This window comes from Puma concolor, chromosome C1 (assembly GCF_028749965.1).
Source record: "Puma concolor isolate L17-30 chromosome C1, mPumCon1.1.hap2, whole genome shotgun sequence".
In the NCBI taxonomy this organism is placed as follows: domain Eukaryota; kingdom Metazoa; phylum Chordata; class Mammalia; order Carnivora; family Felidae; genus Puma; species Puma concolor.
Window position 1 is genome coordinate 56,246,981 of NC_141674.1, and position 25,397 is coordinate 56,272,377.

At 44.3% G+C, this 25,397-nt stretch overlaps 1 protein-coding gene across 5 annotated transcripts in view; it reads right to left on the reverse strand.

The window, feature by feature from the left end:
- Window positions 1–25,397, reverse strand: part of GNG12 (G protein subunit gamma 12) — a 129,572-nt gene that overhangs the window by 36,278 nt on the left and 67,897 nt on the right. The window contains exon 1 of one of the 5 annotated variants that reach the window (XM_086717256.1): window positions 15,891–16,139. The exons of the other annotated variants lie outside the window; for them this stretch is intronic. The gene's annotated coding sequence lies outside the window, so the exon portion shown is untranslated. Of the gene's footprint in view, window positions 1–15,890; window positions 16,140–25,397 lie in introns of those variants that run through there. 5 annotated transcript variants of the gene reach the window in all.

The following is a 25,397-nucleotide window of genomic DNA, read 5'->3' on the forward strand; positions in this document are numbered from 1 at the left end:
CTGTTTTTTACATTATCTGTAACCCATATGCAAACCTGACAAAGTGTATAATATTACAACCATTTCACAAACAAGGAAACGCACTCAGAAAGTTTATGTGAACTGCCTGCAGTCTCACAGTCACTGACTGGAAGAGACAAGGTTTGAACCTGAGTGTCAGTTGCAAATGTGAGATAAGAAACCCAAGGAAATGGCCCAGTGTGTGGGTGGCTCAGTGACTCTGTTGGATGGGCCAGGGGTTAGTGGGATCCTGACACTTCTCTGAGAATGAGATCACAGAATTATTCTAGCAGCCACTGAAGAAGTAGTAATAGGTCCTTTAATGGATTTGGTGGTGATGATGGTGTCAGGGAACTCCAAACCCCTGGCTGCCCAGTGCCTCAACCAGTCCTAGCCATGGCCTGTCTTCCCACCAGCTCCTGCTTGCCTCTTATTAGTAAGAGGTTCCAGGTTTGCTCAACTCCAAAGCCCATTTCTCTGACCATGTGTGCAGCTCTCCTCAGGACTGACAGTTCTGAGGCAGGTGGAAGGTGCCCAAGGAAGTCAGGCAAGATGCCCGTCAGGCAGAATGCCAGCCACCCTTAGCTTTGGGCTTGGGCCGGGCAACACCACAGTGAGACAGTATGGTCAAGTCCAGGCCTCAGCTTGTCAGGTTCTGAAACCCCATCAGTTACCTTCAGAGGGAATCCTCTCCGGGGATGACCCACGCTAGTCAAGCTCAAAGAGACAGAGAAACCAGTAGGCTTGCTCTTCTACGCAGGTCAGCCCTCCCTGGGATCAGGTGCTTCAGGAAGGATGCCAGGGGACACCCTGGGAAGCTGCACGGGGAGCACATGGTCTAAGCAAAGGGAGGTGAATAACAGTGAGATGGATCAGCTGGGCTGTCGTGAGGCCCGCCGGCACACTGGCCCACTTCTCCTGTGACCTCAGATTTAGCAGGTATCGGCCCGGACAATGCTCAGTAAGCATCAACTGATTCTTCTCCCTTCCAGACTCCTGGCAGACCACCTGCTTTCCATTAACACATTCTGTCCTCAGACAGGGGAATCCCAGGGGCAGAGTTTCTGTTATACTCAGACAGGCCGTGATTAGAATTCTGGGCCTAGCTCTTCCTGCTCTGAGATCCTCTCCCTCTGGTGACATCTAGACGGTCCATCCCTCCCCTGTGTTTGGATCTTTGCCATTTTTGGACTCAGAAGACCATCTTAATTCTAGGCTGTGCTGCAGAGCACAGTGAGTCTTTACAACGTCCTATCCACTGACCACCAATGCACAACAGAGATGCCACACAGGGACCAGCATGATCTTAATTCAACCTAAGTTTACTGCAAACCTATTGTATGCCAGGACCCACATGAGGTACCAGGGATAGAGCAGTGAGGGAAGGTTGGCATTCACAGGTGATAAAATGTGTTGTGGGTATTCTATGGGGTTGTGCTCTATGCCAAGAAAATCACAGAGCAAAGGGGTTCTAAGTGGCTCAGAGCATCAGGGATGGCCTTTCGGAAGTGGTGTTTAAGATCTAGCCTTCAAAGGAGGAGCTGCTTCAGAGTTGTCTACTTGGAAAGTTAGATATTTACTCCTAATGATCCCCTCATTACTAAGAATATCCGGCAGATCAGCTTCAGTGGGGAGGGAAGTGTTATGTTTCCACTCCTGCAGGCTGGAGCACCCCAGAGCTGGGCATGAAGCAGACACAGTGGGTTCAGATATTCCAAATCCACTGGCCCGCTTAATCTAAGGCTGACGTGGCCATGAAAGCCACTGTGAAACAAGAACTACTGTGGGCAACAGTTACAACTTTTTCAAAGTCACTTTTCAATCCTTTTCAAAATGTATTTAAAAAAGTTCCTGGGGCACCTGGGTGACTCAGTCGGTTGAGTGCCCGACTTCGGCTCAGGTCATGATCTCACGGTTCGTGAGTTCGAGCCCCGCATCGGGCTCTGTGCTGACAGCTCAGAGCTTGGACCCTGCTTCAGATTCCCTGTCCCCTTCTCTCTCCGCCCCACCCCTGCTTGTGCTCTGTCTCTGTCTTTCAAAAATGAATAAACATAAAAAAAAAAAAGTTCCTATCTTTTGAACCAATAATTCTAACTCAGGGAATTTATCCTAAGGAAACAATCCAGAGTACAAGGCATGTGCATAGAGATATTTACTGCCATATTACTTGTTGAAAAATTAAAAATGAAGGAAAAAAATAAAAATTCACAAAACACAGAAATGGATGAATTATGGTAAGTCAGCAAGAAGTACCCTACCCTACACCACTTAAGGTATAATTCTGAACACTGTACTGCTATATACAGATGTTTAGGTATCACATTAAGGAAAACATTTTTACTTCCGCTACTCACAAGGTGTATAAAAATTATATATGCAGAGGTGACTGAGTGCCTCAGTTGGTTAAGCATCCGACTTCAGCTCAGGTGATGATCTCACAGTTCGTGGGTTCAAGCCCTACACCAGGCTCTGTGTTAACAGCTCAGAGCCTGAAGCCTGCTTCGGATTCTGTCTCTCTCTCTCTATACCCCCCTCTCTCTCAAAAACAAATAAACATTAAAAATTACATATGTAAATGGACAAAGAGTGATTACAACATAGAAAGATGAAGTTGATTTGCCAAGGTAGGTCTATGCTTTTGCTATTATTGTTTCAGCAATGGAACCAATAAAGAATGTAATAAATAAATATAATTAAGTCTCCCATATTTCTTCCTCACTCAGCTCAAGAGGCATATTACTGCCTGAAGGTTATATCCAGTCTGCTGTCAATTTTTGCAAATAAGATTTCACGGGAATATGAACATGCCCACCTGTTTATGTATTATTCATGATTGCTTTCACCCTCCAATGGCGGAACTGCATAGCTGTGACAGAGACTGCATGGTCCACAAAGCCTAAAATAATTACTATCTGGCCCTTTAAAGAATAAGTTTGCCCATCGCCGACACTGAGTAGGGAAAGATGATGGCTTCATTCAGAAGTCCACTACATATATAACGTAACAGGTACGCCACGGATATGGGTGAATAAAGAGGGTATATCACCTGTTTCGTACTTTCATCCACAAGGTCTTAAAAGAAAAAAAAAAAGAATTAAAATGAACTACCTGCCCAAATACTTCTTACCACTGTTTGTTCCTACTTCAATTCAGATATGAAGGTCATGCATCAATCATATAGCTTCTTATCTAACTTGCACCTCAGTTCATTTTTATAAATTATACACTGGGGAAAGGAGACAGAAAAATACTTCTTAAAGATTATTAGTGCTGAGAACCAAAAAGCATTTCTGATGATTTAAATTTTTTTGTTTGCTTTTTTTAGAAGTTTTTTTTTTTTTTTTTTTTTAGTTTATTTATTTTGAGAGAGAGAGAGGGAGAGGGAGAGAGAGCACATGAACAGGGGAGGGACAGAGGGGGAGGGCAAGAAAGTCCCAAGAGAGAATCTATAGCACAGAGCCCGACGGGGGACTTGAACCTATGAACCATGAGATTATGACCTAGGCTGAAATCATAAGTCAGATGCTTAACTTACTGAGCCACCCAGGCACCCCTTGTTTGCTTTTTAAAGCTCTTCTGGTCTTTGAGAAGAATAAACAAGTCAGAATTCCTGGCTATTCTAAATGATTGCACACCTGGACTTCAAGGCCACCACCTTCTTGGGTTAAGGTCATTGACATGTGCAGCCAACATGAATTTTTCTTCCAAGCTGTTCCTTATTGCTTTACAAAAATGCATGGACTCTGGAAGAGAGCTCACTGTATTCTAACAGAAGCCCCTCCTACCAAGATGTTACCTGTGCAGTTAACTGCCTGGCATCTGTTTCCTTTGTTTGCAAAGAGGGGAATGATCTGAGCCCAAGCTTGAGGGCCAACAGCTGGTTCTCAGATTTTGGAAGAGCTGGGATCACACCCAACAGGAAGTGACCACGAAAGTTACAAATTGCTCTTTCATTCCAGCATTCTCAAGAGTTTATCACAATTAAACTAGCTGCCTGACATTAGAACAAGTTTTTGAAAAAATGTTGTATTATCAAAGGACAAACTCTAAAATCAAGTAAGTCAGAATTCACAAACTGGCAGCTGGAGGTCTGGGGCTGGCCTGCAGACCTGTTTTATTTGGCCCACAGAGGATTAGTTTAAAAAAAAAAAAGAGGGGGCACCTGCGTGGCTCAGTCTGTTGAGCGTCTGACTTCAGCTAGGGTCATGATCTCAAGGTTTGTGGGTTCGAGCCCTGATTCGGACTGTATACTGACAGCTTGGAGCCTGGAGCCTGCTTCGGATTCTGTGTTTCTCTCCCTCTCTGCCCCTCCCCACTTGCGCCCTGTCTGTCTGTCTGTCTGTCTCTCTCTCTCTCTCAAAAATGAACATTAACAACAAAAATAAAATTAAAAAAAAAAAAAAAAACAAAAAACCAGTGCCAACATTTTAAAATTGAGAGTTTTCACATAAAAATATAGACTTCTGGCATCTTTCCAGAGCACGTATTCCCATGTGGTTGCTGGGCTAGGGCTGAGGAGCAGACAGATGCTCCCAGGGGGAGGTGGGTCTCATTCACTGCTCCACTGTCCTTCAGCTGCTGAGTTTTCGCCCATGGGGTAAAAGATGTTCTGGAAAGTTATTTCAGTGTTTCAGTGACCCAAACTTCAAAGTCCTGAGATAATTTCAGTCCTTTCTCCTCCTCTTAGAGGTGGCATAAATGAGGGGTAACTGGCCAGAGACAGATTCTCCAACATCCTTTCAGAAATCACTTGAATAAGGGCAGTCACAAAAAGAGACCCATCCACAACAATGTGTACTAATATCGAGAAACGTTTTATCCTCTTGCCCCCACAGTCTCTGTTTATTTTCCCTGACTATTCCCCAATTGTCCAATTTTTATTCATTTAATAAGCACGTGCTGGGTTTCCTCTGGCAAGAAGCCACTATACTATATATTCACAAAGAATTTAGGAATTCTGTGATTCCAAGGATTTGAAAAATTCAGCTGAGAAGAAGACACCTGCACCGACCAAAGAGTAGCTAACAGCCCTAATTCTGTGCCAGGCACTGTGCTCAGAGCTTTTATCCTCATATTATACCATAAGGATAATTATTATCTCAAGAGAGGAATATATTTTAGAGCCTTAAATGATAGAGTCCAAAGAAGCTGAAGAAAAAGAAAAATAGTGCAGAACAGTGTGTAAAAAGCAACACACACGACCTAAAAAAAAAAAAAAAAATTTTTTTTTTGGTTATAAACAAAGTCACTACCCTGTGAAAGAATGCTAGCAAATTATACCATGTGATTGGTCTTGATGTCAAAGAGTGCTATTTTCCACTCTTTGGAACATTCAATAATTTTTGGTGGTCAGAGACATACATTCTTTAATAATAATTATAGTTAATGCTTGATGTTTGTTAGAAAAAGATAATCACACACTAGACCAATGGTTTTCTTGAGGATATGGCTTAGGGAAAGGCTACCTTAGAAACTGAGTTAAGTTGAAATAGATTTAAAGAAAAACAGTAAACATATGCTGTTAGATGCTATACAGGTATGATAAATGCTCTTGGCACTGGTAGGCAAAATACTGATGTTTTTACTCATTAGAAGAGTGAAGTCACAAGCTGTCTACTTATTAATCAGAAGAACACAGGTCTCTGATCATGAAGGGCAAAATTCAGAGTACTGATGGATTCAGGAAGGAGAACATCTCTGGGTGGTGGTATCATGAAAGCCACCTTCCAGGGTCTGAAGTAGGGAAGGAGGAGGAGAAGCTAGGCGGAAAGAAAACAAAATGCCATGTGGTATTTTGGGAATCTGGATCTTGGATTCTCAGCATCAAGATTTAGTATGTACTATACCTAGTATGTGATGCGGAGGCAAGGTTCTTCTTGCATAGGAACGCCAGGTAAGCCAACATCATCAACACAGAGTTAAATAAAGCAAGATGCAACAAATTTTTGTGAATAATGAAAACTCCTAATCTTGCGGCATGAATATTCCTGTACAGCACGTGATGGAGATTTTTTATTTGTGCTGGCACAGCCAGTGTGAACCCCAGATACGGCTGGTTGGACTGGGAAGGGAGGATAACAGGCCAGAATGGCTCTGGGCAGAAGCAGCACCCTTTGCAAGGTGAGGCCCCAGGGAAAGAAGGCGGTTGAGGTTACTCTTATCTGCCTATGTCTGAATTCGCTTCTTGACTGTCACCAAAACAAAACCCCAAAAGACATAACAAACAAACAACCACCCCAAGAGCCCCTATTTAAATTTAAGACCTATTTTTAAGACTTCAGAAAATTCAATTAATTATAATTAGTTTATAATTTGTTAATCAGCAATGTAATTAATAAAGGTGTCTGTAATGCTTTTGGAAGCAGGAGCTAAGTTATGAGGCAGGCCGGTCATCTAGCTTTCTTTGAAAGTTTTGTTCTCTCAGAGACTTGGGGAACATAGATTGGATGCTAAATAATTTTCTGGAAATATATTGAGATGGAGAAAATGGTATTTACCTGTCTGTAGAGTACTGAAAATGGTCAGTACCTTAATAATGTAATAAGCCACTTCAGGTGTGTGTGAGAGAGAGAAGGGAGGAAGTTGGGGGGCGGGGTCCCCAAAGGATATTGCTTGAATGAGGAGAATACTATTAACGATAATCTCAACAGTACTTACTGTGCTCTTACTATGTACCAGGCACTGTGCTAAATGCTATATGAGGATTAACTTATTAAATCTTCATTCTAATCCTATGGGGGGGGGGGGAACCTACTATCCTCCCCACTTGACATAGGGAGAAACTAAGGCACAAGGCAATTAAATAAATTAGAGCTAGCAAGCGCCACAGTGCTGGGATCTGACCTCAGGTAGACATGAGTTCCTTGGCTACATTCTGAGCAAGATGGTTCCAGGGTAAGCAGCAGGGTTTTTGAACTAGTCAACTGCTACATGTGAGTCTAGAACCCAAGCCAAAATTCTCAGATGTCCCAGGAAAGGCAACAGCTACCCGTGGTATTTCTTCTTCACTAGGCCTCACATCGTACTCAGGCACCTCTCCAACTAATTTTCAGATAGGTAAAGAATGTTCATGAAAAGGGGTGCCTATTTGTAACCCGCAGAGAGCTCACATATCTTACTTAGCCAGCTTTACAGAAAGAGATGGAGACAAGGCTTGAGTCTAGAACCATGAATGTGTAACCGCTACCCGCTGAGTGGCTGCTACGACTGGGGTGTTTTTGTGAGGAGCTATGGAAATATCTTCCATCTTCACTACAACCCTAGGAAGTATGCATTAGTCCCATTTTACAGATGGGAAGAATGATTTTGTGCCAAATCCCACACCTACTAAAGGGCAGATCTGGGATTTGAACTTAGGCCTCTCTGGTTCCAAATCTTCTATCCCTCCTAGCACATTGCCTAAGGGAAAATGTGATCCCATTTAGCAACCTGGAGTAGTGGCTAAGTTCATAGACTGGAGCCAAGCTGTCTGGGCCTGACCAGCTCTGCCCCCTACTAATTGTATGACTGAGGGCAAGTTACTTATTATCTCTGTGCCTCTTTCCTCATCTGCAAAGATGAGGGTGGTAATTGTACCTGTCCTCTCAGGTTGTATTGAGGAGGGAATGAGTTAATGTTTGTAAAGTGTTTGGAACAGTGCTTGGCACATAGTAAATATTTCATAAATGTTGTGAAATAAAATACAAATCTCTCTTATGTGGGCACCTATACATAGCTGATAAACCAAGCAGGGGGCAATGGATATATTATCAACGGAAGATGTATTGAAATTCACTCTTGCTGTGGCCAAGTTGCAAGCCCACCATGTCCACTGGCTGTGGGACCCAGCAGGCTTTTGATCTGAATTGCTGAGCTGAAAGAATACATTTAGAATAGAGATCTAGGCTTTAGTCCCAGATCTGACAATTAGCTGTGCAATTGGGAAAAGGCACTGTATTCTCCTGGGCCCCAAATCCACCTGCGTTAAAAGCTGCTGGGACCATTGTGACCAGGATGCACACAGCACAGGGAAAGAATGACAGAAACTGGGCCAAGTGCCCTGTTCTGGTTCTTCCACGTGGGGATTTTGTAACTTTGGAACCCATGGCTTCATTTCTTTCAATTTTAATTTTCTCTCCTCGAACATGAAGAAAATGGCACCTGTCCCCCTTTATCTCACAGGATTAGGGAAGAAGAATGAAAGCAAATTTGAGAGCCCCTCTGCAAAGACTGTTCTACAAGAGCATCTCCTATTTCTGGGTAGCAGGTGGACACTTAATATTTGTGGAAATGACCTGATCACTTACTATGGTCTGGAATAAGCCCCTTATTACTTGTCTCTGTTCCCTTAGAATCTAAGGTTTCTGAAGGCAGGATAACCCTGCACTTAGTGAAAAGCAAGCACTTAAATGTTTATTGATTGAATTTGTGGGATGCAGAAATATGTGAATCAATGAGTAAATGACTTTAAGGAAAAAAAAAAACAACTGACCTAAAGATTTTAATTAAGGCCCTAAGTATAGATTAAACAGAAGGGAAGATACGAAGGTATAAAGCTCTCCTGTATCACCTAACTCCTCTGAATTCTTTTCTTTGGGGAATTGGTTTGGTCGAGGAAAGGCAGCAGAGTTAAGATGCTATAAAGTGGTTAAATTAACATACTCAGCAGGTACGCTGACTTTCTAAAGCTGAATACCAACTGGGATAATTAAAGGCCAGAGCCTTCTCCTTTTTTAAAAATTGACTCCCCTATAAACTACCTGCTGACAAAGGCATAATTAAGTTGACTCCTGTAAGAATACATAAGGAAACTTTTCTCTTCCATTCTTAATTAAAAAAAAAAAAAAAAAAAAAAAGTTTCCATTTCCCCCCAAGCTCATTGAGCACTTTGTCAAATGCACTATAACTAAAAGGAAAGTTACAAAACACTTTTTGTTGTTTGCTTTCTTCTTTTTTTAAAGTAAGCCTGCAACATCCTTTCTTCCCAGTAACCAATTCGTCAGAGGTTTGGAACTGGCTTGTGCTGGGGAAGGCGTCAGGAGGCAGGCAGCTCCCCAGGGGAGGAGGTGTTCAAACCAGCTCTTCAGCGAGGGACGGAGAAACGCCCGGGAGCCTCCTCCTCCATGACTGTCCCTCCGTGTGGCCGAAAATAAAATCTGTGATTTTTTTTTTTTTACACTGTTCTAAAAATAGGGGTTTGGCTTAAATCCACCGGTTGGTGTTCTGATTTTTAAATTATGTGCAAAAAAAAAAAAAGAAAAAGTTATGCTTAACCTAGTGAATAGCGGCAAGTAATTCAGAGAGGTTGCAATTTTTTTTTCTTTCGATTTCAAGGTTCTAAGACATTTATTCTTTTAGAATCTGGGGAAGGTGAAAGGTGATAATAGATGTGGTAGGCTTAAACTCCAATTTGAAAGGAAAAGTCTACTAAACATCCCTAAAGCAAGTAATATATTAAGTTTTTTGATGAGGTTGAGTGCTGGGTGATGGGGGGGGCTATAATTCATTCAAAATGAAGAAAAATTGATGCGATTCAACTTTTGTATCTTTCCTGATGTCATTTCTGGAACCAACCTTCATGTACACAAAACTGGAAATAATTTATAACGTGCAGTTTTAAAAGCACAAAAAACTTTTCTGAGTGTTGGATGGTCAAAGATTTGATCTTTGGGATAAGACTTTTAGGGTTGCCTGGGTGGCTCAATCGGTTAAGCGTCCGACTTTGGCTCAGGTCATGATCCCACAGTTCGTGGGTTCGAGCCCCGTGTCAGGCTCTGTGCTGACAGCTCGGAGCCTGGAGCCTACTTCAGATCCTGTGTCTCTCTCTCTCTCTGCCCCTCCCCTGATCACGCTCTGTCTCTGTCTCAGGAATAAACAAACATTAAAAAAAAAGAAAGAAAGAAGAGACTTTTAAAGTCTCCCTCATTAGATGCCAGTCATAATGTATTTCAAGAAATATGTGCTATTATTGCATCTTAATTAATGAAGATTAATTTCACATGAAATCGTCTGATGGCAGTGAGGTGAACAGGGAGGGCTGTAAGAACAAAGTATGAATGGTATTCCGCTTTTGGAAAGACTGAAGTACCTTCAACAATTGATTTCACTTGTGAATTTCGGCAGCACAGTGTTCAGCTAATCTCTAGAGTATAAGGATTTGGAATTTTATGTGTGTGGGTAGCATCATGTGTGAACCATGAAAGCCACTGTCTCTTCTCCCCCTCTCCCCGGAACAAACACCCACAAACCGATGGGGATGCTCTGAAGGTTAAACTGGCTAGTTCAATTGTCCAGGAATGTACGCTATGCAAACAATGTCAGCTCCCTGTGCCAAGGCAGAGATACCAGGGGACTTGAGGCCACTGGCCAGGAGGAGAAGGATGGTGGGGCATAGTTCTATTCACTGGGGCAGAATGGGAACCCGCAGAGAGCGGCTGCAATGTTTCACTCTCCTAATCTGCAAAAGACAAATAGTTACAGAACTTGCTATATTAAAACCAGAGACTGTTCATCTGTAGAAGGGAGGGGAGGGTGGAAGGGAGGGGAAGGTGGAAGGGAGGGGAGGGTGGGCAGGGATGAAGAGCTTTCCTTTTAGGGGAAAAAAAAAGTGGGGGGAGAATATGCAAAGTGGACTACAATTCACTTTCAAAAAGATTCTTCTGCTTGCAAAATGGTTCTTTTGAAGAGGGTAAGTCCTGGGTATTTAAGAGTTTGGTTAAAGATCAATAAAGAAATCCCTGGCTTTTCAGATGCTGGTGGCAGAGAAGCTAGTGTTAGGGGACAGGATGCCAAATCAAAGATCAATGTGATAGGAAGGTCAGAGAAGCCGAACAAGGATACCACTGGTTTCTGGGAAGAGCCAGTTTACTTTGCAAAAAAAAAAACCTCCTTTATGCATTTTTTTTTCTTCTTCACAGGGAACTTTGGGATGTGGGATCCAGGCAGCAAGGGGGCAGGAGGCAGAATGACTGTGGGGGAGGGAGCAGCAGAAAAAGAGGGTGGAGGAAGGCTTGTCTGCAGCATCTCTCCTTGGGGTGGCGAGTGTTTTATTTGCACCCTCTTAGAGTTCCTGAAATAATTAACATGTGCTGCCATTCTTGTTTTTCCAGTGGTGATTTCATCCAGTCTTTGTAGAAACTCAGAATTAAATGTCACGGTTTTGTCTTCGGGAAAGCAAAACTCTCCTCCAGACAAGAGGGTTCTGCATACCGCCCGTGAGCGCGTGAGATCTGAAACGTTTGCAGAGTGCTAATCATTAACACACTGCTTTTGAAGGCAGGACTGCCCCTTTCTTTGCTGACTATCTCGTTTCCTTCTGTTGGGTCCTGCCCTGTCCCAGTTTACTTTCTGTTTCTCCCACTCATTTCCATGCATTCTTCCGCAATGCACGCGAAGTCCTGAATAGCCTCTCCTTCTGTGTCGGCCAAGTCAACACTTCCCTAACTAACCCTCCTTTTTCAAAATAAATTCATCTCTGACTTATTTTTCCAACGCCTCTCCCTCTTCTCACTCCCCTGGGAGTGTCTGGGGGGTGCAGGGGGAAGCTCTGCTCCTTCCCAAGTAACACAGGAGAATAAAGTTAAAAGAACTGTAAGCAATTGTAAATAACACTGTGTCTGAGAGGAAGCAAAGTCTGGTGATGAAATGTGGAGGTAGCCAGATCTGAGTTTGCATACTGGCTTTGTAATTTACTAGCAGGGAGGCTCTGGATAGGTTACTTAACCTTCCTAAGCCTGGCTTGCCTCATCGGCAAAATGGAGATAATAATGTAAAAACTCCTCCAGGGCTCTAAGGACAATTAAATGGGATGAAGCATATGAAGTGCTTCCAGTTCCTGGAACATAGTAAACACTCAACAAATTGTGCTTCGTTATCATTGCTACTATTATTATTATAATGTAAACACTTTGGAGAGGAATGGCATCCACCCCCCCCCCCTTCCCCTGCTGCCTAAGGAGGAACAAGGACTCCCTGCTTCTAAACACTCAAGAATAGATCCGTAAGTATGGCTTGGATGCAATTATTTGCTGATCCACAGCCCCTGGGAAGCACTTCTCAGAGGCTATGTGCAGAACAGAGCAAAGGGCCTATTTTAGGCGTTTCCAATCAGAGCACAGTGGTTGATCTGGATGGCTACCTGGCAGCCGAAGATGCAGCCACAGCCCCCTCTCCACAGGCGAGAGTCATTCCCAGGAGGATGCAGCACAGCCCCAGGCTCAGGAATTTACAGCCAACTTGCTCCCCCCCCCCATGTCCCTTGTCACTTTTGGTGACCCCAGTCTTGACAAAAATGAAAAGCAGTAGCTTCTCCTTACAAATAAGGCAAGGACCCTGCCTGCTGTTACTGAGTCACTGGTTAAGCCTTGTTCCATTTGTAGACTCTCCCAGAAAATGACACAAAACACACAAAGTCAGGTTCCAAATCTCAGAAAGGCTGATTCACCAGGGCGTGCTTCAGAACTGGAACTTTGGGGATGGGAAGTATACATCACAGCCTAGCCCACCAAGAGCCTACCTTCCAAAAGAAAAAAGAAGAAGCAAAAAAAAAAAAAAAAAAAAAAAACCAGGAAAAAAGAGATGAAAAAAATAGAAAGAAAAGAATAGGAAAGAAAATGAAATTAAAAAAAAAAAGGAAAGAAAAAGTCCGAACCTTTCCTAATAAGGTAATGCCACATGCCATTTGTGGTTTTGAATTGCTCAGGACTCTGGGATCATATGACATTCACTGCAGCCACTGCTTCAAGCTTGTGTGAGAGGCTCTCCAGGAAGAGGAGAAAGACTCTTCGGTGTGCCTCTGGGGATTACAAATTAATGGGGAACACACTTTGCTGGTGGAACCCCACATTGTCCTGATTAGCCACACTGCCTTGCACCCCTCCTCCCTGCTGCCCCCTGGAGGACTCCTGTTTTGCAGGCTCGGGCCCCAAAGCTCTTCGGTTGCTTTGCACGCAGGCTCTCTCTCTGACTGGGTACAAGCTTCTTGAGGGCAGAAATGCTCCTTTATTTCTTTTGTCTCACCCTGCTATGCTTATCACACACAGCATAATCCACCCAGCAGTTATTCAATAAATCCCTGGTGACTAAATAGTGCTGAGAATTTTACAGATCAGTAGGTGATCACTTTATACCCTTAACCCCTGACTTATAAATCAGCAGGATTTCAAAAGCTGGTTTCAAAGAAGGCTCTTAGGAAGCATATTTTCCCACAGAAACAGTGTTCTAACTGGGGGTTGTGTTGCCAGGCCCACTCATTTCTCAGAATATCCTGTCCATATTTATATACCCTCTTTTTCAGCCAGACTCCTATCAGATTGGCAGATCACATGCAGAATAAACTTCAGTTCTTTCTATTTACTTTAATGATTCACTTTAGTGAATTCACTTTAGTTACAGCATCAGTGACTTGCACAGGTATTTCCCCTCGTTGGATGTATTTTCCTATTTTATGACACTTCATGTAAGTAATAATCTGTATATCAGATACTTTAAAAATAACATTAACAAAGAGTTATTTTTGTTCACCACTTAAAAAAAGATAACACTTTTGTCTTTCCTTTTGTATCAAAATATTTTTTCAACAGTTTTTAACTATAACAATTATTTGGGCCACTCAGGATTTTTCCAACTATTACACACACACACACACACACACACCTGTATATCCATTCATACTTACCTCTTTTCAAAAAAGATTTATAGTAAAGATCACAGCCTCTGTGACTGGCCATTCAAATTTTTGTTACTACACCTATATATATATTCATATTCATAGATATACTAACACATAAATATATATATATTTATTACAATAAATAAATATATATATCATATATGTTTGTTGGCCACTAAATAAGTAAGTGACATTAGCTTTTAAAGTAAAAGCTATAGGGGCACCTGGGTGGCTCAGTCGGTTAAGCGTCCGACTTAGGCTCAGGTCATGATCTCACGGTTCGTGGATTTGAGCCCTGCGCTGGGCTCTGTGCAGACAGCTCGGAGCCTGGAGTTTGCTTGGGATTCTGTATCCCCCCCCCTCTCTGCCCCCTCCCCCCCACCCCCTCTCAAAAATAAACAAACATTTAAAAAAATTTAAAGTAAAAGCTACAGTTGTTCGAAAGTAAGGCAGAATCTTTAAGACACTTTCTTGCTGGGGCATAAGGAGAATGTTTAATGGTCTGCCTTTGGGAATAATACTATATGCATAGAAAAAAGTTTTCTGTGCTTCAGGGAAGGACAAACACCATCAGCTCCCTGGCCCATGGTGAAGTCTGTGGCTGAGGTGGCCAATCTCCTTCAAGCCTGCGGTGTGGTGGCTCTAAGGGAGCATTATTAACTGTTAACTGCCAGGGTGGGGCCTTCCAGCAAGTCTGGGTTGCTGTGTTTGTGATCATGAGTAGAAAAGGTCACATGTACCCAAATGCCTGCTGTTGTATGGCTCCCTGTAAGAGCCTCTGGACACAGGTAACCTAAACAGCCTTATCTTGGCCCTCGTTCCCATTCAAAAGTATCCCGAAAAGATAAACCTAAATGATGTTCCAACATGAAAAGCAAGAGATCTCTTGTATCTCTAAGACTGACAAAAAGGATTAACCTGTGGACAACTCTTGAAGTGGGAGACCAGAACAATAGTGAACAGGAAGATCTTCCAAATTTAACATGCTAAACTCATGTACTGAACATGCCTCTCTACGTCTTTGAGTTCTTGGCTGCCTTTCTAACCCAAACCAGCATTTAGCACAGCAAAACAGAGATGTCAGGTTAATGATTGTGAAGCATGACAAGAGCTAGCGCATTCGTATCACAGCTGTCTTTCAGCAAGAGTTATTGCCAAAATACAAGCAACGGCCATTTCTTCTCCACCTCCCCGCATGGTGCCTGGTAGTAACTCAGTGTGGCTCATCCTTCACTGACTGATTGGGCTGACCCTTTAATCGGAAGCCCTGAATAACGGCATAGTCTCGTCAGCAGCTCCTTTCTCATATCAGCTTTTACAGAAAATCTAACATAAGTTCCTCTACTCTCCCACCATTGGGAGGAATATAGTTCAATCAACATGGCAATCAATTACTCTATGTTCACCTTTCCTTGGTGTTTCAGGATTCTACTTCTGATCAGTGATAAGAAGACAGCTGTCTAGCTGGAGCCAATATAAGGGGCTGGGCTGAATGTACTTTAGATTCCAATAGACAAGTCTGAAGTATGATTACTTCCAAAAATTTCACATATGGACAGGGCGTTGTTGTCTCTGGAAAATGTGAAGTGCACAAGAGTGGGGTTCATAGGTTTTATGTAGTCAGATCTCAGTTATTTGAGCTCTTATTCTAATTTAAGGATGGCAGATGTGTGGCACGTATTCTGCCTCATCCCCCTCCGTGCCCATGGCAGACATCACTAATAGATCACAGTGCTTTCTTATTGGGCCCAGATGTGAGTTAATTAATACATCTTTTCAACACCTGGCTCCCATCGACCCTAGGTGGCGCATATGCTGAAAACAGTTAGCTACTCCTGCTCTGATGTCAAACACTTTAATTTATGTAAATTTATGCAACTGACAGTTGACTAAAGGATCTACTTTTCTAGCAACATTCTCTTTATTCTTAGCTGATCCCTTCACTAATCTAGCTACAAATAGTATTAGCTATCATCCATTGCATGTTTACTATGTGCCAGATGCTGTTAGTCAGTGCTGACTTATGTCCCTGTGTCCTTACACAAGTTCCAAAGCAGAGAAGGGTAGCTTAATCTGATCTGTATTACAGCTTCTAGCAACTTTCCCTAGTGACTCCCAGGTGGAATTAGTGGCCTTCTTTCGGCGCCCTCCAGTGCCACCACCGCATTGACCTCATCGCACTACAATGGCAAGTTCATGCAATTGTCTTCTCTACTCAATGAAGACCCCACATCTCACTCACCTTTGAATGCCCAACACCTGGAACACAGCTGAGTACACAGTGGGTGTTCAGTATATATGTTGCAAGAATTTTTTTTTTTTTTTAAAGCTCCTGTTTTCAAATACTCTCAGCGCTTCAACTCAGGCAGGTTTTACAGTGAATGGAGGATCCAGGACCAGTGCTGGTCATTTACATCATAAAGCAAGGTGTGCTGGTCAGGTAAGCCAGAGATAAAGGAGGCCCAGGGCAGCCCTCAGTGGACTTGCAGGAGTTTTCTCTCGCCCCCCCACCCCTCCTCCGTTCCTGAGCACTGAAAGTGCTGTGCTCACTCATAGCTCTCTTTCTGTCTTCATGCTTCATTGCCTGCATTTATTTATTTATTTGCTTGCGTGCCTTTCTCTGCCTGCCACACTGGATTGTGTTCTCCCCAGTTCTGTGATCCCAGCACTTAGTCCAGTGTCTGGGCAGTGGTGCATAAAGGCTCCTTGAAGGATCTGTAGTAAAAAGAGCACTGGCCTGAGTCAGGAGCGCAGGGAGCGGCTTCCAGAACTGCCCTGACCGCCCTGGGTGGTTTCATTCCGTGGCTGTTTCTGTACTTGTTAGTAGGAGAATGCCCGCCCCCGACAGGTGGTGCGCCTTGAGCGTGACCACGTATTTAAATGCTCTGCTAAGTTATCACTTCTCCTTTTTGTGAGGCTGTTGGGTATGGAGCTGGTGTTGTCGCTCTAGAATACCACCATACCCCTTTCAGCCACCCTGGGCCCCCCTCGACCCCGCTTCCTGCAGCCCACTTGGCTGTGACATGTGAGAACCTGCCATCTCCCTCTTGTTATGACCTTTCCAGCATAGTTCATAGAATTTCCTTGCCTCCGTTTCTCCTCATCACCTCCCTGCACGGCCTCTTAGGAGGATCAAGTATAACCTCCCAGCGGGGCCCACAGGCCCTGAGAGTTCTGACTCGTGATTACCTCTCCAGCTTGTTTCTTACCCCACCCGCCTCCCACACAGCAAGCTCCAGTCATACCTGAACTCAACATTCCCATCCCCACCACAAACCGCCCACTGTTACGGTCTCCGACTCAGGGAGTCGCCCCACTACCCAGGCAGCTGCTTAAGCCAGACGCTCTGCAGTCACCCTGGGCCCCCCTCTCTCCCACTGCGCCTCTTCTTATAATCTCCTAGTCCTGCTCTCTCTGCATATGCGGGATTTCTCAAATTCATGTACTTTATAGCCCCACTGCCACAAAGCTAGCTGGGACTACAAGCAGCTTGCCACTGATCTCTGAAACACTGTGACAGCTTCCTAGTTGGTCTACCTGCCATCCAAACTCTGCCACTCCATTCTTCACAGCTAGAGTAAACTTCCTGAAAGAAAGATCATATTGTGTCCTTCCCCTTTGTAGACTTCTTCCACAGCTTAAATGTCAGTTCCTCCAGGAAGCCTTCCTGATGTGCTCCCACAGCACCTGTACTTCTTCCATTAAAACAGTAAGTGTGCTTGTAGGTCTTCTCCACTGGAAGCAACCTCTATGAGGGCCCACCTTGCTCTCTTCCTGAACAGTGTGATATTTTTTATGATTTCCTCTGTACCCGGCACTCTAACCTGCCACTCGATAGCCATTTCCCCCCTCCACTCTGCTGACAGAACAAGTGTGCCCTTTCCTCACGTGACTAGGGTAAATGCAGATTGGTCTACACCACATAAATGACCTCATCCCATTTGTTAGGGATGAGTTTTGGGGTGGGCATATGTCCCAGTTCTGCCAATGACACATGAGGAGAAGTCAGCTGGGGTTGGGACACGGGTTTCTAAAAGTCTCTTCATTCTTAAGGAGAGATGCATAAAAAACAGTTCTCTGTCTGCCTTGGCATTGACAGGAGAGAAGGAGCTGCCTACAGCCTTTCTGTACCCATCAGGAGAGCTAGCTAATGCTTTGAGGATGACATAATAGATGAAATGAACTTGATGTTGATGAACTACTAAATTGGTCACCTGCAGAAAGCCTGCATCTGAACTTCTTTTTAGATGAGTTGGGTTTTCTACTTGTAGTCAAAATGGATATAGCTACTTAGGAAATTTTTTCCACTTTATATTGTCTTAGAAGTACTTAGGTAAAAATCTTATTTTTCTGTTCCATTATGGGCTTTCTGAGGGTGGGGTTTATGTTTGATCTATCGTTGTATCCCCGAAAGGCAGTGTGGCTCATTCCATTTCTGTACTGAACTAAGAGCCCACAGTGTCTTCTGGATTTATACTGTGAGATCCCAGTACTCTTTTTTTTTTTTTTTTTAATGTTTATTTTATTTATTTTGAGAGAGAGACAGAAAGCAAGCAGGGGAGGGGCAGAGAGAGGGAGAAAGAGAATTCCAAGCAGGCTCCACGCTGTCAGCACAGAGTCAGATGCAGGTCTCAAATTCACGACTGGGAGATGATGGACTCAGCCAGAGTCAAGAGACACTTAACCAACTGAGCCACCCAGGTGCCCCATCTCAGTACCTTTAAAATAGGTCTTGCCTTCTTCAAGGGCTTAATTTTTTTGTTTTTGGTTTTTGTGTGTACTTTTTAAACACTCAACATAGGAAGAACCATCAGCAAAATATAAAAGCTTTACGGTCAACTCTGGGAGGCTAACCCTACCTTATACATCCTTCTATACCTCGTAGTACCAAGCACATGCTTTGTGCAAAGTGGGTCCTCAAAATGTTTGCCAAATGAATAATTGAATTTGCCTGTGATGAGTCAAGGGCACTTAAGACTTTTACAGTGTCCCAGGGTCATGATGATGAACAGTAATTACCGACAAACCATGCTAAATATATCCTGGGCTTGGGATATCACTAGTGGTAAAATTCTGTCTGTAGGAAAGCCTTGACACCACCAAGATGCTAAGGCTTTCAGCTAGAACCACAAGCAGAGCTAGGCCTCGTAGAGTGAGCCAAAGACGAAGGTTCGATCGGCAGAAGTGGCTGGTGAATGTGCACTGAAGGCCCATCTTGTTTGTGCCAGGCCCTTGGGCTACCGCCAGCTAAGACAGCACCGTCGTCCTCAAGGGGCTTAGCATCTGGGAGCAGAGGGAGGGAGACAGATAACTTCACGACAGTGTGGAAACTGTGACAAGAGGTCCAGCAGAGGCTGCAACAGCGATGCCCGATGCACGCTTGCTGAGGTGGGAAGACCTCCCTGAGGAACTGTGGGCTGCACCTGATTGCAGAAGGAAGTTAGTTCCTCAGAGGGACAAAGGAAGAAAGAAAAAGGAATGGCCCTGTCAGTCTTATAGTTTATAAAAAGCGCACTGCATTATGGGGTGGGAGAGACAAGGTAAAAGTCGGGGATACCAGCCGGGAGGCTGCCGTTGTGAGACACTGCCAGGTAACACGGGCTTCTCAGGCTAGACACAGACTGAAGACAAATGCTGTCGGGCCCGGGTCCCCAGGAGCTTGTGGTGCTGTGGCTGCTGCTCAAAGGATGACAGCTCTGGACATCAGCCTCCCACCTCCTGGGTTGAGGATGGGGAAGGGGTCTGCTTTGGACGTGGCATGGTACAGTGCAGCGATTAAAAATTTCTCTTTGGTTATACAATACTTTGTTAGAATGAAAACATGAAAACCTGTTACTTTAGAAGAAGTAGGGGCGCCTGGGTGGCTCAGTCAGTCAAGCGTCCGACTCTTGATTTTGGCTCAGGTCACGATCTCATGGTTCGTGGGATGGAGCCCTGCACTGGGTTCTGTGCTGACATCATGGAGCCGGCTTGGGATTCTCTCTCTCCCTTTCTCTCTGCCCCTCCCCTGCTCACATTCTCTCTCTCCTTCTCAAAATAAATAAACATTAAAAAAAAAAAAAAGGCACAGTAGTAGCTCTGAACCCGGGGTGTATTTGTGTGTGCGTGTGCACACATGCGCATGTGATATGAAGTACTTGCTCCTCGTTCACGCCTATTCTATAGTTAGGCAAGAAATAGTTCTGGTCCCAACAATACTGCTGATCCCTCTGTGCAGGCTCTAGTCTCTTTGACTCTTTTTTTCTCACAAGGTCCACAAAGGATCTGGACCTTGAAATCTTTACAGCCAACAACTGCTTTGAATTTCCAACCTTTTGCAGAAGAAGGGTTTGGTAAAACACCTTGCTAACCTACTGAAGGGGTGGTCTGTGCTTTGAGGTTTCTGATTGTATGGAGTACAATGTCTCACTCAGTTCCCCTGGCTGAGGTTTAGGAGAGCCTCAGCCCACATGGCCAAGCATGACCTGGCTATCCGGGCCTCAGGCCATGGGCATTATCCTCCATACTATAGTATGACTTTTCTAAGCATGCCATTATGAAGAAGAAAGCAGGAAGTCCTCTTCTAGATGGGACAAGGAAAAACATCCACGTGAGGTGCTCTGAGTTAGTTTCATCCAACTTTGGCTCAGGTCATGATCTCATGGTTCGTGGGTTTGAACCCTGCGTTGGGCTCTGTGCTGACAGCTCAGATCCTGGAGCCTGCTTCAGATTCTGTGTCTCCCTCCCTCTCTCTCTGATCCTCCCCTGCTTCTGCATGCTCTCTCTCTTTCTCGCTCGCTCTCTCTCAAAAATAAACAAACATTAATTAAAAAAAAAAAAAATCCACGAGTCCAGAAGCTCCTTTGGCCTATCCCTTACACATCTTCCTATCTCTCAAGTGTCCACTAGCTGTGTTAATGACAAGGCAAACGCCAACCTGCTTCCAACTGCATCCTGGGAAGGCGAACACAGAAGGTGATAAGTAAAAGGGCCAAAGGCGCAATGACAGATGGAAGCCTCCGTCCCTGTGCTCTCTCCATCTCACGCCTTTCTGACTACCTGGGGACCTCCCTCTATTGGCTATCATCCCCACCCTCAACAGCTCCAAACTCTCCATCTGTCTCCTTTAATATGCATAATTTTGGTCACCATGGGGGAAAAATATCTCATTTTTAGATGGAAAAATATTCAGAAGGAAAAACACTGCTTTCCTTGGAAAGGCTGACCCCCAAGTCTCTAGTTCACACAGGCCCCCAGAGATGCTGACAAAGTTCGAAGGAAGATTCGAGATGACTCAGTTCACTTCAAGAGAAAAAGTGGTGGGGCTCCTGCATGGCTCAGTCGGTTAAGTATTTAACTCTCGGTTTTGGCTCAGGTCAGGATCTCATGGTTTTGTGAGTTCGAGCCCCACGTCCCTGTGGTGACAGTGCAGGGCCTGCTTGGGATTCTCTCTCTCCCTTTCTCTCAAAGTAAATAAACTTAAAAAAATAAAATAAGAGAAAAAGTGGCCAGGAAACAAGTCTCAGTGCTCAGAACCACAGGTCTGAGAAGGAGGTTTCAGCCTAACATCATCTGGGTTTCCTACTGCAGTGGAAACCTCCCACACATAAGGCACACATAAAACACCAATCGATCAAACTGCTGGGACTGAATTATTGTAGCTGGACAATGATTACTGTGGCCCAGGTCCTGTTTCCCTTCCTCAGAGCTCACTGGCATCATGACAACCAAAAATGTTGTCTGGTAGCCGTGGCCAGCTTACTAACCAGGGAAGCAGGTCCTCTGCCGTTCATGTCCCCTGGGATCCGCCTGGTGTCAGGCCTGGGGAGTGCCCTATGCCCTGACTGCAGCACGGAGGGCTGGCTCGACACCCTGGCAACCCTCTGGTCGTGGCTTTAATGGGCTAAAGAGACACTGCTGGACACCACTCTACCAGAAGAAACCCAAGGAACGTCTACCAGACGAACGTGAAGAAAATAAAGTCAGCTGAGAAGCCCCCTGTAGAAATGTTTCCTGAAAACATTCGCCATGGGAACAGCCTTCTCCTGACCGTTCCAATGGAAGAATATTGATCTTATTACCGACAAAAAGTTCAGTGCAAAGTCCAGCTCAGGGAATGTTAACGAAAGCCGGCAGAGGTGTGGTTTTGGGTAAAAGGAATATCAAGAACTGAGTCCTTTCCTCAGAGAAACTTTTCTGTGTTGGCTAATTATAGTCTGAGAGCTATTCAACTCAGTAAACACCGATCAAGTGCCTACTGCATACATGCAAAGGGCTGTAGGAGGTAGCATAGCATAGTAGTTAAAAAAAGAACTTTGCAGTCATGTGGGCCAGGGTTTGTGTCCTGACTGCTGCACCCACTCCCTGTGTGACCTCAACAAAGCTACATAACCTCTCTGTGCCTGGGAGTCCTCATCTGTAAACAGGGTTATTGTGGGAGGGATACTTATAGATCTTAGACTAATGCCTGACTTTTAGACAGTACTCATTAGCTATTATTATTATTATTCTAATCTTTCTGCACCTCAATTTCCTCATCTAGAAAATAGACATAAGAGGTAAACCTACCTCACGGGGTTGTGGTGAAGATTAAAGAGAATGATGCATGTACAGCATTTAGTATAATAACTTACACATAGTGAGGGTGCAATAAATACTAGTCACTGTTGTTCCTAAAAGATTCTCCCTGAAGTATGTTAAAAATAAGACACCCACATATAAATGATGGTCCATGCAACAAAGAAATCCCTTCTTTGAACAATGTCATTTTGTGACAATGCTCCCATCACCCCCCTCCACCCAAGTTCTAGTTACTTTCCAGACACCCTGCTGTGTGCTAATTAGGCTCCGTGCTGACTCTTCCAGGAGTTCTGATATTCCTCCAGATATTCTAGGCTTCCTTTTAACTTGATATTGACATGCCATCCATCCTGCCATTTAAGGGACTACTTAAAAGTGTGGTCTTGTAAAACAGGGAGCAAACCACAAAGGCTTCTGAAGCCCGTCTACTTGGCTTGGAGGGAACAGAAAAGTGGAGTTTTATGGTATCAAATACCAGAAGCAGCTCTCATAGCCGCTAACGTCGTGAGGCTCTTCCTCAACCCTGGCGAGGTGCGGAGCATGTTATATGCATGACACCACTGAGACAAGGGCCCTAGCAAGTTCCAGGGAACTGGAGGTCCTAGCTGGTGTGAACAGAGCTATGGGCTTTGACCCATACCTGGCTCCAAAGTCCATGCTTACAAATCCTGGGACAACTGCCCCCCTCCAACTCATCCAAGGGCAACGGTTTCTAATTACAAGATCACTCCCACTAATATTCTTTTTAGGGCAACCAGTTCACCAGTTAAATGCGTTTTTTTTTTTTTTTTTCTCTTTCCCCCTTTCTGCTACTTGGCCAATCGTGACACCTAGTGGCCAGTTCAGAGTATGTCTCCTTAAAAGGCTGGTGGGTGGGGCACACAGAGCTTCAGGACTAGAGGGATCTGATGGACACATCCAAAGTGAGGAAACAGAGGCTCAGAGAAATGAAGCAAGTTGCCTAGAATCAAAGAGAGAAGGAAGCCAACGTGGAACAGCATGGAAAGCCTAGACCTTAGAGTTAGTATCTGGGTTCTGATTCAGATTTCATCTAATTTCTACCTTCAGCAAAATACTGTCTTCAATCATTTAGAAACAAGATGGAGCACCTAACCAAGTGCTGGTCACTGTGCCAGATGATGGGGACATGATGATAAGCAACAAATCTCTTGTCTTTCCAGCCAAACAGGAGAGGAAGACACTTGCACAGGATTCAACAGTAACACCACCAGTTAATATGAATTATGGACTTACTCTGCTGCCAGATACTGTGCCAAAGCCTGAGGTACTTAACTCATGTAATCCTTGCAATGGTCACAGGATGGTGGTGCAACTGTTATTCTTGTTTTAAAAAATGAGTGGGAGAACATTCACACTAAGAGCAATAAACTTAGGCCTCTTCTACCTTTCTAAGTTTCTGAAAATGAGGTTGTTAGACTAGATGCTAGGCGATTTGTAAGACCTCTTTCCAGCTCAGATCCTCCTAGGACTGACACATCTTTAAAATGAAAATAATACCTGGGGCACCTGGGTGGTTCAGTTGGTTAAGCATCCAACTCTTGATTTCGGCTCAGGTCATGATCTCATTGTTTGTGGGTTCGAGCCCTGTGTCGGGCTCTGTGCTGACAGTGCAGAGGCTGCTTGGGATTCTCTCTCCCCCTCTCTCTCTCTGCCCTTCCCTGGCTCACTCACTCTCTCTCTCTCAAAATAAATAAACTTAAAAAAAATCAAAAATAATACCTGAGTAAAAAAAAAAAAAAAAAAAAATCATGCTCTCAAATGATTACAAAAAGAAAAAAGAAGGTCCCAAGATCAATGGAGAAGCTTTCAACATAACACAGTTATGGGATTCTTAACAACTGCTTTGCCTGTTTGATCTGGTTACATGGTAGATTAAAAATACTTATATATTGGTGTCCTCAGGCTCTCACGACTGGAATGAATGATGGGCCCAGGTAAATGGTGGTTCAAAGATGAATTACTGTCCAATGAAGTAGGGAACACACTTCTCAACATTACTTTGGCGTAACTCTGGGACTTCAGAAACAGCTATGGAGCCTGTAAGGCCAAGTGCCAGCTAGACCTGACCCCTTGATTTATGTTTCCAAATGAATAAGGCATGTTTCAGGAGTGCCACTGAGGACAGAGTGAGAGATCAGCAAACTCTCCAAAATGGTACCACCATCAAGCGTTGCTTGCTCCTCCCTGGGTGGGGGTGGGGGTGGGGGTGGGGGGCAGCATTTGGTTTCCAGAGTGGGGGAAATCAGGCAAACTCCTGCAGTGATTCTGCAAGTGGAGGCATCAATTTCATGGGCTATGGAAAGCACCTCTGGCTCCCTGCAGCAGGACCACTTCCTCCAGCACCTGGGATAGCAGCCCCTGAAGGACAGGACCCGTGCCCCCCAGGTCTCGTGAACACCTCGCCTCCCTGGCCGGGGGTTTCTCCAATGATACTGAATGGGCCACAGAGAGAACATGTGCTAGAGATGCTGGAACTTTCAGCTTGGAATGCTCTGCTACCTTTCTCTGAATGGCAACATCTCACTTAACTTTCTAGGTCTAGAGATCAATGCCTGCCTGGCCCGACCACCACAGCTGCCCCAAGGCAAGTCTGCCTCTCGTGGGAACTGTTACCCTCCCGAAGTTCCCAGCACAAGATTGTAATCACAGATTTGTCTGGCTGTGGACTGTGAACATCTTTAGAAGACAGGCTGGGAGGCCCATCTATCCTTATGTACTTAATACCTAGCATTGTGTCTGGGTTGCAAAGGGGCTGACTTCCAAAGAACTGGAAAGTAAAGCAAGGAATTCAGAGTTGGGAAGAGGTTTATGAGGTACCATCATGTTTGAACTCCTGCTCAACACAAAATTTCCCTCAAAACATCATTACAGAAAAACAGAAGTTTTAAAAAGTGTGTGTGTATGCATGTATGCTTCCAGATCTCCCTTGACGTACTATGGGGTTATGTCCCAATAAACCATCAAAAGTTGAAAATACCTTAAGTTGAAAATGCATTTAATATACTCACCCACCACTGGACCACTTTCTCACATGATACACAAAAATAAACTCAAAACCAACTAAAGACCCAAATGTGAGACCGGAAACCATAAAACTCCTAAAAGAAAACATGGGCAGTGATCTCTTGGCCATTGGCCTTTGCAACATATTTATGGATATGTCTCCTGA